We start from the raw sequence: 14570 nt of genomic DNA, 5'->3' as shown, positions 1-14570 counted from the left end.
ACATTTGGTTGGATACAGGGACGGATCAAGAAACAATATCCATGCAGTCGAAAGATATATGCTTAAGAAAAAATATTACTATATATTTAGGAAAAAGAATTGAATGGTTGTGTTTGTTAATCGAGAAAGTACAATTTGAAAAAAAAAATTATTTTAAAACATAAAAAAAAAACTTTTTTAAATTCTTGTCATTATATTTCTAGAATTATGTTCGAAATCAATTCATATGCACATAATATTTAATATTAGCATAATATAATTTAATAATATATTGAGTATTAATGATAGAAAAAATAATAATGTAAACGATCAATATAATAGAGAAATTAAAATGAATGAAAAGCGCCGAAAACAATTACGTTAGCCTGACAATATTATATTAATTGTCAAAATGCATAGTTATTGAGTAATTCATTTGTAGGTTTTTAAAAGATATTCTCATACTAATTTGTGGATTTTGTCATGACTAAAATTATTAGCCAGTATTAGTTCGTTTGCGCTTTTATTGAATTTTGCTCATACTAGTAATTTTGTGTTTTTCTTTAGTTTTTTCATGAATAGTAATTTTATGTAAATATTGTTAATTTAAGATTATAAATTAATAATATTTATAATTTAAGAATAATACTATGTAGATGTAGTCTCATAAATGTGTAAATTTATCATATAGTATTTGTAAATTTAATTGTAAAGCTATGTTGTTTATTTAAAAATTTATTCTTTAATTATTTCAACGCCAATATTGTGTTTGTATGCATCATGTCGGGGTTTTTTTATGATGTCGTTGACACCGAAAAATAATCAACAACTATTAAATTTAAACATGCCCTCTAGTATCAAAATAATGGCTCCGCCACTACATATATATACCAGTATACCACACTAAGCACACTTTAATTAATTTTTCTTAGTCCTATGTTGTTAACTATGAACCAATTAAGTTTTTTGTATGGATATAAATCTTAAGTCCATATCACGTTGAATATATTTAATCCGTACAATATTAGCATGATGGATAGGTAAATGAAGATAAATTTTAAGTCTATATCATTTCACGCTAAATATATTTAATCTATACAATATTAGTATGATGGATCTTGAATCCCACAATACACTAGTTACTTTCATATCTTTTGTCTTCCTCTCCTACTTTTTTTTATCTTTATCTTACTTTATTAATTTCTTATTATAGCTCGTGTTATTTATAAGTTTATCTATTTTTTTAAGGACGATAGAGTAATGTATAAAAAAAGAAAAGCCGCCTCTCAAGGCCCAAGGCTCAGTTAAATAAATTGGTCCAAGATCCATACTTATATATTGATTAAATATATTCAAACTACTATTATGAAAAGAAAAGCCGCCACTCAATTATCCATAATCCATTATAGTAAGTATATTGTATGGATTAAATAAATTGGTCAAATTTTTGATAATAATATGTACTCCGTCTATAGATTCCTAAATAAAGTCCAACAACTATTATAAAAAAAGAAGCCGCCCATTAAGGCTCAATTGTCCATAATCCATCTTGTATTGTATGGATTAAAAAAGTTTGGTCCATAATCCATCATTATATTTTATGGATTAAATAAATTACAACAACTATTATAAAAGAAAAGCCGCCCCTTATTAGTCCATACTCCATCATATATTATGGATTAAATAAATTGGTCAAATTTTAGATAATATTATGTATATAGATACCTGTATCTAGTCAAATATGCAATCTAGGAAAATCGACTAAAATATCTTAATATATTGTTTTGCACTTTTCTATTGTCATATGAATTGGAGAATCTGCTTCTCTCAAGCATATGATGAAAGGAGGAAAATGACACCCACATATAAAAAGTTCATGCTTTTGTTCGAAAAATCAAATATGAGTACTCTATTTGTTTCAAAGTCTGTGGAAAATATGATCAGTCACAATCAGTATTTGATGGGTTGAAGCATGGTTGATTTTAAAAATATATCTATAAAGTTAAGGGTGAAAAATAAAAATGCCTACGTCTATTAAAGCCATCCATAATGGGGCGCCATAAAGTCCGCCCTATGCACCGCCACGTCAGCATTTTTATTCTCCTGCTCTTCCACCGGCAGTGGGGCACCCTAAACATTTTCTTCTATTTGAATATTTAAATAACTACAACAATTGGAAAAAACCTTCATTTCATTTACAAAATTAATACATTACAATACGGATTACAAAAACATACGCAAACTCAGCGACGCGGTTACGGGCCCACACTTCTTCAATCATGTCGTTCATGAGCTGCGCATGGTCGTGTTGGTTGCGCATTGAAGCCTGTCTAGATAGAACCTCATTGAAGCCCGTCGGTAATCCTCGAGCGGGGGGCGCGGTCGCCGTGCTGGAGGAGCTGGATGTAATTTCGTCATCGGTCCAATTAGTGATGCTCCCACCTTCATGTTCGACTATCATGTTATGCAAGATTATGCACGCATACATGACATCGGCGAGGATTTCCTTGAACCAGAGATGCCCCGACCCTTTCACTATTGCCCACCGTGATTGGAGCACACCAAATGCCCGCTCCACATCCTTGTGCGCCACCTCCTACTTTTGCGCAAAGAAAACTCTCTTATCACCAATTGGGCAGCTGATCGTCTTCAGAAAAACAGGCCACCGTGGGTATATGCCATCGGCCAAGTAGTACCTCATGTCGTATTGGCGCCTGTTGGCAGTGAACTCGATGGTCGGGCCGTTGCCGTTGCATTGCTCGGTGAAGAGGGTGGATGAGTTGAGGACGTTGATGTCGTTGTTCGACTCGACTACACCAAAGTAAGCATGCCAGATCCAGAGCCGATAGTCAGCGACGGCTTCGAGGATCATCGTCGGGTGGCTGCCCTTGTATCCACTAGTAAATTGGCCTCTCCACGCCGCCGGACAATTCTTCCACTCCCAGTGCATACAGCCGATGCTCCCTAGCATCCCAGGATAGCCGTGTGCCGTCTCGTGCATTCTCATTAGGCCCTGGCAATCTACAGCCGTCGGCTGTCGCAAATATGTATCGTTGTAGGCGTCGACAACTCCCCTACAAAATCTCTTCAGGCACTCGCTGCTTGTTGTATCCCCGTCGTGGAGATACTCGTCGAACATGTCAGCGCTGGTGCCGTAGGCCAACTGCCGGAGTGCAACTGTGCACTTTTGCAACGACGTAAGCCTGGGTCTACCGATGCCATCTTCCCGATACTGTAAGTATTCATTGCGTGACTGCAACGTCTGGACAATGCTGAGAAAAAGGTAACGAGGCATTCTAAACAGACGGCGGAAAACAGTCGGGCCCCACCGTGGTTGCTCGGCAAAATAGTCTGCAAATAGACGTTCGTGAGCTGCGGCGTGATCGCGTCGGACAGACTTCCGACGTCGAATAGGCCTAGGGATCTGCTTCGCCGCGGCTGCCGCCGCCGCCGCCTCCTCGCGTTGAATTATGGCTAAGCATTCCGTCATTGCGTCGTGCATGGCTGCATTTAAGGCTCGAGTCAAGGTCGGACTACCGTCCTCCGAGGAACTCCGGTCGTCGTGGTGGTTCATTTTGGCTTGTGAGATTTGGAGAGATGTGAGAGATGAGAGAACTGATGCGAGAAATGTTCATATGAAAAATGGAATGACAATCGAGGTTTAAATAGACAAATTTCAAATTTAAAAAATAAAAAAAATAAAAACGCGTTGCATCGTTTGCGCCTCCCACAATGGGCGGACAATGACGCAGACGATGCCCTATCGTCCGCGCTTCGTCCGCGGACTAAGCGTTGGGCGCGGACGACGCATCGTCTGTCGTCCGCGGAGCCACAGTGGCGGACGATAGCGCGCCCGATGCATCAGGCGCGCTATCGTCCGGCCCCGATGTGGATGGCCTAAAGTCTATATACTAATATCAATCTAACGTGATTACATTATGATTCAGGTTTCAGTGGTGACCACATAATCGAAATTATATAAAGAAATATGGACGATACACCATAAATTGTAGTATGAGAATACATGTTTAAAATGCATTATTTTGGGAGTTATGTATTTTATTTTGAATATAGCCTAAATAATCTAAGAAAATACGACTTTATATAAATTGAATTAAAGCGCAGTTACTAATAAATTAATAAAATTAAAGTTACAATATTCCAACCCCTTTCTGAGCCTTCTCTAACCTCACTTTTCTTGTTCCCCAGTTTTTTAAATCTAACGTTCTCTAGACTAAAATGCCACTTGAAAAGGCTCCATTAAAATAACGAAGTAACATTGCGTGTTTGAAGCTATCAGACTATCATTGTTATAGTACATATAAATATATAAGAAATAAGCACGACATGTAGTGTTAAATGTCAATAATTTTTGCGTGTTTGAAGCTATAAGCTAAACACATGTAAAAGAAACGTATGAGTATCATATTTGAACGCATGACTTCCTGCAACCTTTGAAAGATATTAGAATTTTGGACTACCGCGTTACTAATTTAATACTCCCCCGTTCCATAGTAGATGTCACACTTGAGAGATGACACATGATTTTAAGAGATGTTATTTTGTGTGTTAAGTGGTGAAAGAAAATATAATTTTATAATTGATGTGAGAGAATTTTTTTCAAAAGAAAAAATGTGACATCTTTTGTGGGATAAAACTAAAAAGGAAAGTGTGACATCTACTATGGGACGGAGGGAGTAGTATACATCGATGGTGTTCGGTATCCTAAATAAAATAATACTCCCTCCGTCCCATAATAGATGACATACTTGGAAAACGGCACAAGATTTTATGAGATGTTGTTTTGTGTGTTGAATGGAGAGAGAAAATAGTATTTTTATATTAATGTGATGAGAACTTTTTTCAAAAGAGGAAATGTGACATCTTTTGTGGGACAAACTAAAAAGGAAAGTGTGACATCTACTATGAGACGGATGGGGTAAAAAATATAATCTAGAATTGAGTCATGAGATTATTTTAGTTGGATGGGGCTAGCTATTACTCCCTCCGTCCTATAAAAATATGGGCAATGGATATGACACGAGAATTAAGACAAAATTGGTAAAGTAAGAGAGAGAATGAGAATGGTATGATAAACTTAGAAGGAGGAGAAGAATGGTAGTTAAAGTAGTGTTAGTGGATAGTGGGACCTACATTATTAAATTGATATAATTTTCCAAAAATGGAATACACATATTTTTTTGGGACAGACGGAAACGCAAAGTGCACATATTTTTATGGGACAGAGGGAATACTAATTATCCCATGATTATCCATCTAGAATTTAGTTGTGAGATTAAATACCATGAACCAAATACACTATATATTTAATCTCGAGATACAATCTTGCAAACGACCACCCCCATCATATAATTATCTTTTAGTTACCAATTAAAATGATTTATTAAAAATTTAGTCTAAAGTCTATTCAATTATAATAGAAATAAACGTAGATAGTAATACTATGAGTTTCTACACATTTACCTCTCTTAATTTATTCTTTCTTTTATTTTACTTTATCTTTTATCTCTCATATTTTATTCTTTTCATATATTCATCTCTTTCCATTAACTCTCATTTTTTCTTAAAAAGTGTAACCCAACATAAATCAACCACTCGTGGCAAAGTGAATATTAATTTTAATTAAAAAGTGTATCCCAACAGACTTGCCCGCAATCCGATCAGACTAGTCCACTTAACCCAGCAACCCGAGTAGGCTGTCTTTTATATTTAAATTGTAAAATTATAACCCTAATCCTCTAATTTATCGGCTACTAAGGGCACCCGCAACGCGTGCCTCCGGCGTTCCACGTGCCGTTCCGCCGGAACGGTTTCGCCGCGGAACGCGTTGCGGCGCACCATTCCGCTCCCATTCCGTTCCGCGTGCCTACGGCACGGAACGCGGCACGGCTTGTGCCGCCACGCGCTGGGGCGACGTGGCGCTCCCCGCTTCGTGCGTGCTTCCCACTCGCCGGCCCGCGAGTGGGACACGTCAGCGATGACGTAATAATTAATTTTTTTAAAAAAAAATTGATTTTTTTTAAAAAAAAATTTTAACGGTCATATTACCGTTTTTTAACTTTTTTTTTATTTTTATTTTTTATTTTCTTATTCTATAAATACACCTAATTTTTTTTCCCACGTTTAATTGTGTGTTTTTTTATTTTTTAGGATTTTAATTGTGTGCTTTTTTTATTTTTTTTAAGTTTAAGTTGAATTTTTTTTTAATGTTGTGTGTTTTTTAATAAAGTGTGTTTGTTTTTTATTAAAGTGTGTTTATTTAAATTGAATTGGGTTGGAAATAAAAATAAAATAAAATTGAATGAATAGTAATTTAAGGAACGGAGGGTTGCAGGTTCCGTTCCTTAGTTAAGGAATGGAGTAAAAAAGTACAGTGAGGCCCTCAAATAGTGGTTTAAGGAACGGTATAAGAACGGTATATGAACAGCGTTGTGGATGGCCTAAGACCGGCCCATGAGTTTCGGGCAACATCAACATTCCTACCTCTTACTTATACTTTCCACGAGTACTTCTCTTTTAGTCTTTCACATGGATTATATTCCGTAACATGATTGATATTTCTTATACAAAGTACAAATAACTAAAAAGTGTGTAAAATTCTACTTCCTCCGTTTCCTCCGTCCCTTTGTAGTAGAAACATTTCTTTTTAGCGAGTTTAAGAAAAAATTGTTTTAAGTTAAGTAAATGGAGAGTAAAGTAAAAAAAAAGGTAGAGAAATGAAGAGAGAATAAAACTTTTTGCCAAAAAAGGAAATGACTTAGATACAGTAGGATAACCCAAAAATAAATACGACTCACCTACGGAGGGACGAAGGGATAAAATTCCAAGACATCCATCGACATCTAAGAAACAATCAATCTTTTAAAAAAAATACTAGATCGGTAAGTGAATCAATGAACTATCAGTTCACGATTATTGAATTGATCAGCTCGATTAAACCATTGGTCGAATTTGAAATACCGTACAAATATATTTTACAATAATATTAAAACTTAGTGATTATAAAATAAGAATATATCTTTAAAAATATTATAGTACTGATGATTCCGCGAATTATTGATGATGATAAATGCTCGTAAAAATAAATCACGACACAGAGAATTTAACGTGGTTCGATTTACTGAGGTAAATCTACGTCCACGGGGAGAAATGGGGGCAGGTTTGTATTGCTTGATCTGCCAAATACAGCTTACAACACAGACTTGCTATATGATTGTTTCTCTAGAGAGATTCTAACCTCTTCTATCAGATCTAAGTTCTATTTATATAATGAACTCAGATCATGGCTTGCGTCACCACCCTAAGTCGTGGATGTCGTGTAGGTTATGGCCTAAGATCGTGGGTGAAGCGTAGGTCATGGCCTACGATCGTGGCCTGAACTGACATCACGTGGTAGTGGGTGTGTTGGACATCCGGTATGGGTCCACTAACTCCTTGTTCGGTCGAATACCGAGACCGAACTGCTTTGGTTGCCGGTCTGAGAGTAGAGCTTGATGCCGACCTGAGAGCAGAGCTTGATTGGTTGGCTTTTACCGAGCTGTAGGCTGAGGCCGAACTCTTTGGTAATGCCGAACTGAACTCTTGGGCTTTGGGCTGGCCGAGCTGTCACTGCTATTGGGCTTGTTTAGTACGTACCCCATCACTACCCCCCCCGAAAAGCGAAGTGATTCATTTCGGCGAAGCGAGTCACTTCGGCATTCTGGAAAAGGGTACGGGGGAGGCTGAAGTCAGGGGACGTGCCCTGCGCGTGACTGCATTAAATGCGGCATTAAATGCGACAGTAAAATCCGGCCGTTGAATCCTGAAAAGGTGGGATATGAAACGGTGCGATGATTTGAAATCTTTTCCAAATCTGATAAATACCGTCTTTCTTCATCATTTGAACACCTTTGCTATTGGCTTCTTCTGCACTCTCTATCTTCTGCGTGAAAAATTTCCTTCCGCTTTCAAAAATTTCTTCAGACTTTCTTCAAACTTTCAAAGAGTAAGAACCATGTCTGCTTCTTCTTCGTCTGAGTCTGGTAGCGGTAGAAAAGGGGGTAAGGGGTCTTCTAGCCGGAAAGAATCCGGGGAGAAGACCGTAGAGTGTTTTCACAGTATCTTGAGTAAGGATACTGTGATATCCCTTTACGAAAAATACTCTTTTCCTGGGGGGAAGGCGGTGGTTCCCGACGAAGATCATAGGGCTAACGACCCGCCGGAGGGTTATGCCACCGTTTACGAAGCCTGCTTAGAATGCGGGCTTCGTTTCCCTCTTCCCCCACCTTTTGTAGAGCTTCTTGATTTTTTTCAACTCCCTTTAGGTCAGGTGACTCCGAATTCTTGGAGGCACTTGTCGGCTTTTGCTGCCGAACTCCGTAGGTTAGATAAGGATCTGTCTCTGCGGGCAATCCTTAATTTTTTCCAATTTAAAAGGAAGGGATCTTGGTTTTACTTGATCCCCTTACAGCCTTTTAGGGCATTCTGCAAAACCAAGTGGCCGAAATGGCAAAACCGCTTCTTTTTTTATAATAGGACAGCGGCTCCGGGCTTCCCCTGGAGAGGGCCGAAGTCCGTGATTCCTCACCCTCGGTTAGAACCATTGGCCGAGCTCGATGACGAGCTCAACAAGATTCCCCTAGTTAGGAAACAATACACGGAGTCTGAGCTCGTCAAGGGCGACGTCGTGTTCGACATCTCGTCTTCGGACGAAGAGGCCGAGGGTGAGGATTTCTCTTTACCTTTATGTTCTACTGCTTTAACGAAGAAAACTAACCTTGCTTTCTTGCTTTTTGGCAGTGTTCATGCTGAACAAGGCTACCCGAAAATCTTCGGAGTCCAAGGAGCCGGAGAGGCCGAAAACCACCAGCTCGGCGTCTGATGCCGAGAGGACTCCGAAAAGGCAAAAAACCTCTTCGGATCCGAAGAAGCCGGAGTCAACTTCGGCAAAGGGGAGGGGGAAGGCCCAGAAGCCCCCGAGAGCGCCAGAGAAAGACGTGGTCTTGGCGCCTCCTTCGGAACATATCTGTGAGCCTTTTTTATGGCCCACGGACTTCGCCGAGGTGAATTCTCTTCTTGATTTTCTGGCCTTGCTTTTTTTTCTGTATTTTTTGTGGTCCCTTTGTTGACTTTTTTTCTTTATTCATTTTCAGAGGAACGATATGCTCTCCAAGCTCGTCGCCGTCGAACTCTCCAAAGCGTCCAATGACTATGCCGAGATGCAGAGGAAGTTGGCGGCTGCTTGTCATCGGGCCGAACAGGCTGAGGCTAAATTTGAGAAGGCCAGAGCTGCTAGGATTTCGGCCCAGGATGAAGCTCAGTTTGCCAAAAACCAGCTCGTCATCCAGCGAGAGCAGGCGAAGCGGAGCGATGCTGCTGCCGTGGTTGCCCAAGGGGAGGCTCTCCGTGTTTACACGGAGAAACTCTTTTTGAGCAGCCAGTTCTCGGCCTTTGTCGGTAGCCTGGTAAGGCTAATTGCCGATAAGGGCGAGCAGGGGGCCGACGTCGTGCTGCCTCTGTACAGCCGAGAGATAGCAGCTCGGCTTCAGAATCTGCCGCTCCTTGAGGAGCTCGCTTCATCTTCGGTCCTGCTTTCTGCAGACCGAGTCCGGAGTTGTCGAGCTGATCGGGACGAGAACCTGGAGGCTATCTTTGCCTCCGTGGGACCCGTTTCACCCGCTTCGACTTACAACGGAGAGGGTGAGGCCGAGCCGCTGGAGCGGGAGGCCGAAGTCGATCAGGCCGGGCATCCGGAGAAGGAGGCCGATCAGGAGGCGGAGGCGAGGCCGGCAGGAGGCGAGGCCGAGGCTGAGGTAGCCCAGGAGAAGGAAGCTGTACCAGACCGAGGAGCCGGAGACGAAGCAGGCGGAGTATGATTTCGTCTCCCTTCTCTTAGTCTAGTTTCTTCCTTGTAAAATGGCCTTGAAGCCCTAGTGTAAAAAATTTTCCTTGTGAATGAAAAATTCTCTACATTTGTCTTCGTATAGCTTTTCGTACTCGCCTTTATTCCTGTTGTATTTTACTATCTGCTCGGTATAGCTGCCGAACTAATATAGCTGCTTTGTACCCAAGGAGATGGAGATACTTCACTGGAAACGGCTGTACTCTTCGGCTTTGGACGAAGCTGAGAGAAGAGCTATAGCCGACCAGACGAAGAATGACGAGCTTCTGGCTCGTTTAGTGAAGCTGGAGGCCGATATCAAGGACTTAGAGTCCGATAAGAAAGATCTGGAGGCCGAGCTGAATACGGCCATTGCTGAGAGGACTGCGTATGAGGATTACATCCGTGTGCGCGGGGGAATGACCATATCAGAAGTTCAGGAACGAGTTGACGAACTGTGGGAGGAGTATAATGTACTCCGGAGGAACAATGCGCTGGAGAGCTCGGCTTGCCAACAAGTCGTGAAATCATTGCGGCGCTGGGCTTCTCGGTATGACATTGTTCTTGCCCGGCGTCCCTCAATTGAGAGATTCCTCCGGCATATCGCGCCAACAGATGCTCGCACTCCAGATCAAACCTCTGGTTCCCTTGTTCAAAATCCTACTCCCAGCCAACAACGAACTCCGGAACAGCCGGAAACGTCAAGACGAGAACGGGCTCAGGAGCAACCGGAATCGTCAAGACGGGGACGGACTGAAATTCGCCGAGGAGTTGTGACTATGAGCGAGCAAGATCAGCAGATGCTTATTGCAGAGACTCTTCATCGCCGAGGTGTTAGGACTTCTCGGGCTCGGGGAAGAGGCGTTGGGTCGAGGATAGCATCTCGTCGACCTGCTTATTCTTCATCTGCTCGGAACAACCGAACTCGGCTTCCAGAGGATTTTGCAGATAGGTGGCTTAACTTCAGCAACCCTGGACAGTAGAATAGTCCTTTGTAATAGCGTAACGCCATTTTGTAGGGTAGCGGAGTTGTATGCCGAACAAGATTTGATAAATGAAATTTTGTTTTCGCTTCTAACACTGTATTTACAGCTTAGCGAAAAAATTTCATCGTACTTGTCCTCGGTCTTATGAAGTAAACTTCTTTGACCGGACTTGGTCCTTGGTCTGATGAAATAAACATCTTTGACCGGACTCGTCTTTGGTCTGATGAAATAAACATCTTAGACCGGACTCGTCTTTGGTCTGATGAAATAAACATCTTTGACCGGACTCGTCTTTGGTCTGATGAAATAAACATCTTCGACCGGACTTGGTTTGTGTTCTAATTTGGCGATTTTTGTCGCCGGGATCGAACTTTCCCTTGTCCTAATTCGGCGAGTTTTATCGCGTGGATCGGACTTTCCCAGTTAACCGAAGTGGTCTTATGCAGTAAACCTCTTTGACTAGACATGGTCGTCCCCGGTCTTATGAGGTAAACTTCTTTGACCGAACTTGGTCGTCCTAATTCGGCGAGGTTTATCGCGTGGATCGGACTTTCCCTTATTGCAGTTCGTTTCAGACGAAGTGCTTGTTAAGCTGAATTGCGGTCTTGTATCCTCCTTGGAAGCTTGGACTCACAATCGTTGGCTTATTGCAGTTCGTTTCAGACGGACTGCTTGTTAAGCTGAATTGTGGTCTTATATCCTCCTTGGAAGCTTGGACTCACAATAGTCTTTAATAATCGATCTAAAAAGGGGATCAGTCTTTAAAGAACGATATACCTTGGTACCATTTGTAAGAGACGACAAGCACATAGAGACAAAACACATAGGGAAAAAATGAAAAAGACGAAGGAAAAAAACTTTAAACCTTTTTTTTTAAAACGACAAGTAAAAGGTACAAGTAAAAAACAAACAAATAAAAACACATACCCCTATGACCGAACTAGACACGAGACGGACTGACCGGACTTGTCTCTTACAAGTGGAACTTCTTGAGGTTGGAGACGTGCCATGTTCGGGGTACTTGTTCTCCTGACATGTGAGTCAATTTATAAGACCCTTTGCCGAGGACTTCTGACACCCGATATGGACCCTCCCATGTGGGTTCGAGTTTGCCCAGCTTTTCTGCTCGGCTTACTTCGTTGTTTCTCAAGACGAGATCTCCCACTTGAAATTGAAGCTTTTTCACCCTTTGGTTATAATACCGGGCTACTTGCTCCTTATACTTGGCTGCTTTTATGCACGCCAATTCTCTTCTTTCTTCGGCGAGATCTAGTTCTGCTCTCAGTCCGTCGTCATTCATTTCTGAGGAGAAATTTAGAGTTCGGGGACTGGGTACGCCGATCTCCACCGGAATTACGGCTTCAGTGCCGTACACCAGACTATACGGAGTTTCACCGTTGGAGGTTTTGGGTGTAGTTCGGTAGGACCAGAGGACTTGAGGGAGATTTTCTACCCATTGTCCTTTGGCTTGTTCTAACCGAGCTTTCAACCCTTTCACCAGAATCCGGTTCGTTACTTCCGTTTGTCCGTTTGCTTGGGGATGGGAGACCGAAGTGAACCGCTGTTGTATGTTCAGCTCTTGGCACCAATTCTTGAACGTCTTGTCGGTGAACTGAGTCCCATTATCCGAGATGAGGATGTGGGGTATGCCAAATCGGCACACTATGTTCTTCCAGACGAAGTCCAATGCCTTTGAGCTCGTTATCGTAGCTAATGGTTCAGCCTCCACCCACTTCGTGAAGTAGTCCACGGCAACGATAAGGAATTTCATTTGCCGAGGAGCTTGAGGAAGTGGTCCCACTATGTCTATGCCCCATTGCATGAAAGGCCAAGGGCTTTGCATAGTGTATAGATCGGTCTGCGGCATCCTTGGGACATTTGCATGAATTTGGCACTTCGTACACTTCTTGACGAGCTGCACTGCCTCTTGTACCATGGTTGGCCAATAATATCCCCATCTCAGAACTTTTTTAGCTAAAGCTCTGGCTCCGATGTGGCTACCGCACGATCCTTCATGAACTTCTCTGAGGATGTAGTCCGTCTCTTCTGGTCCTACGCACCGCAATAACGGCTGGAGGTAAGACTTTCTAAAGAGGACTCCTTCATGAAGTTCGTACCGAAGAGCTCGGCACGTGATCTTCCGAGCTTCTCTCTTATCCTCGGGCAATTGTCCTTGATCCAGATACTGCAAGATCGGCGTCATCCAGTTCGGCGAGCTGGATACAGAATGTACCTCGGCTTCATCAATGCTTCGATGCATTAATTCTTCCGCCTTTGAGCTCGGATCTGAGGCCAACTTACTTAAGGTATCTGCTCGGCTATTTTCCGCTCTGGGAATGCGGATTATCCGAAAATAGGAGAAACTTCGGCTGATGCTTTGCGCTTTGTCCAAATACTTCTTCATTCTCTCGTCACGGGCTTCACTTGTACCCAACATGTGATTTACTATGACTTGTGAATCACAATGGACTTTGAGAGATTTGACGAGTAGACTTTGCGCTAACTGGAGTCCGGCCAGGAGGGCTTCGTACTCGGCTTCATTATTAGTAGTGGGGAATAGGAAACGAAGTGAGTAGGTTACCTCGTGTCCGTCGGGAGCGACAAGTAAAATACCAGCTCCACTTCCCATCTTGTTTGAAGCTCCATCTACGAATCCGCTCCAGCAGTCCGGCGGCTCTACTTCGGATTCCAAGGGTTGTGCTAGTTCGGCATTGGCAGAATTCTTCTGTTCGGCAATAATAGGAATTGCTTGATCGAACTTCGCTTCTGCAAGAAAATCTGCCAAGGCTTGTCCCTTGATGGCTTTCCGAGGTAGATATTCAATTGTGTGCTCTCCCAACTCTATAGCCCACTTGGCGATTCTGCCCGATGCTTCTGGCTTGGTCAAAACTTGCCGAAGAGGTAGATCGGTTAAGACGCATACCTTGTGAGCATAGAAGTATGGCCGCAGTCTCCTTGCTGCATTTACTAACGCCAGAGCAATTTTTTCCAGAGGTTGATACCTTGTTTCTGGACCTCTTAATGCTCGGCTTGTAAAGTAGATGGGAAACTGCTTTAGGCCTTCTTCTCGTACAAGCACCGCGCTGATGGTTTGATCCGATGCCGCTAAGTATAAGAATAGTACTTCGGCTTCGGCTGGAGCAGAGAGAATAGGAAGCTCGGCTAGATAACTTTTGAGCTCGTCAAAGGCCTTTTTCTGCTCGGCTCCCCACTCGAACTTTGGTGCCTTTTTCAACACCTTGAAGAACGGCAGTTGCTTTTCGGCTGCTTGGGAAAGGAATCGACTCAGTGCGGCTAGACATCCGGTTAGCCTTTGCACGTCATGTATGGACTTCGGCATTGCCATGTTCTGAACGACTTGAACTTTTGAGGGGTTTGCCTTGAGTCCGTCTTTTGAAACCCAACAACCCAGAAACTTTCCCGAATCTACCAAAAAGGTACACTTTTGGGGATTAAGTTTGAGGTTGGCTTTCTTGAGCACGTTGAGAGTGGACTTGAGGTTGTGCTCGTACTCCGAGGTGCTTTTGCTCTTGACGACTATATCGTCAACATATACTTCGACTTCCTTTCCAATCAGGTGCCGAAAAAGCTTGTCTACCATCCTTTGATAAGTGGCTCCGGCATTCTTTAAACCGAATGGCATCTTTTTATAAGCGAAAATGCCGAAATCAGTAATGAAGGCCGTTTTTGAAGCGTCAATCTCATCCATTAAAACCTGATGGTAT

The sequence above is a fragment of the Salvia splendens genome, chromosome 21, assembly GCF_004379255.2.
Source record: "Salvia splendens isolate huo1 chromosome 21, SspV2, whole genome shotgun sequence".
Classification (NCBI taxonomy): Eukaryota; Viridiplantae; Streptophyta; class Magnoliopsida; order Lamiales; family Lamiaceae; genus Salvia; species Salvia splendens.
The sequence above is the reverse complement of the archived record's forward strand: the minus strand, read 5'-3'. Positions refer to the sequence as shown.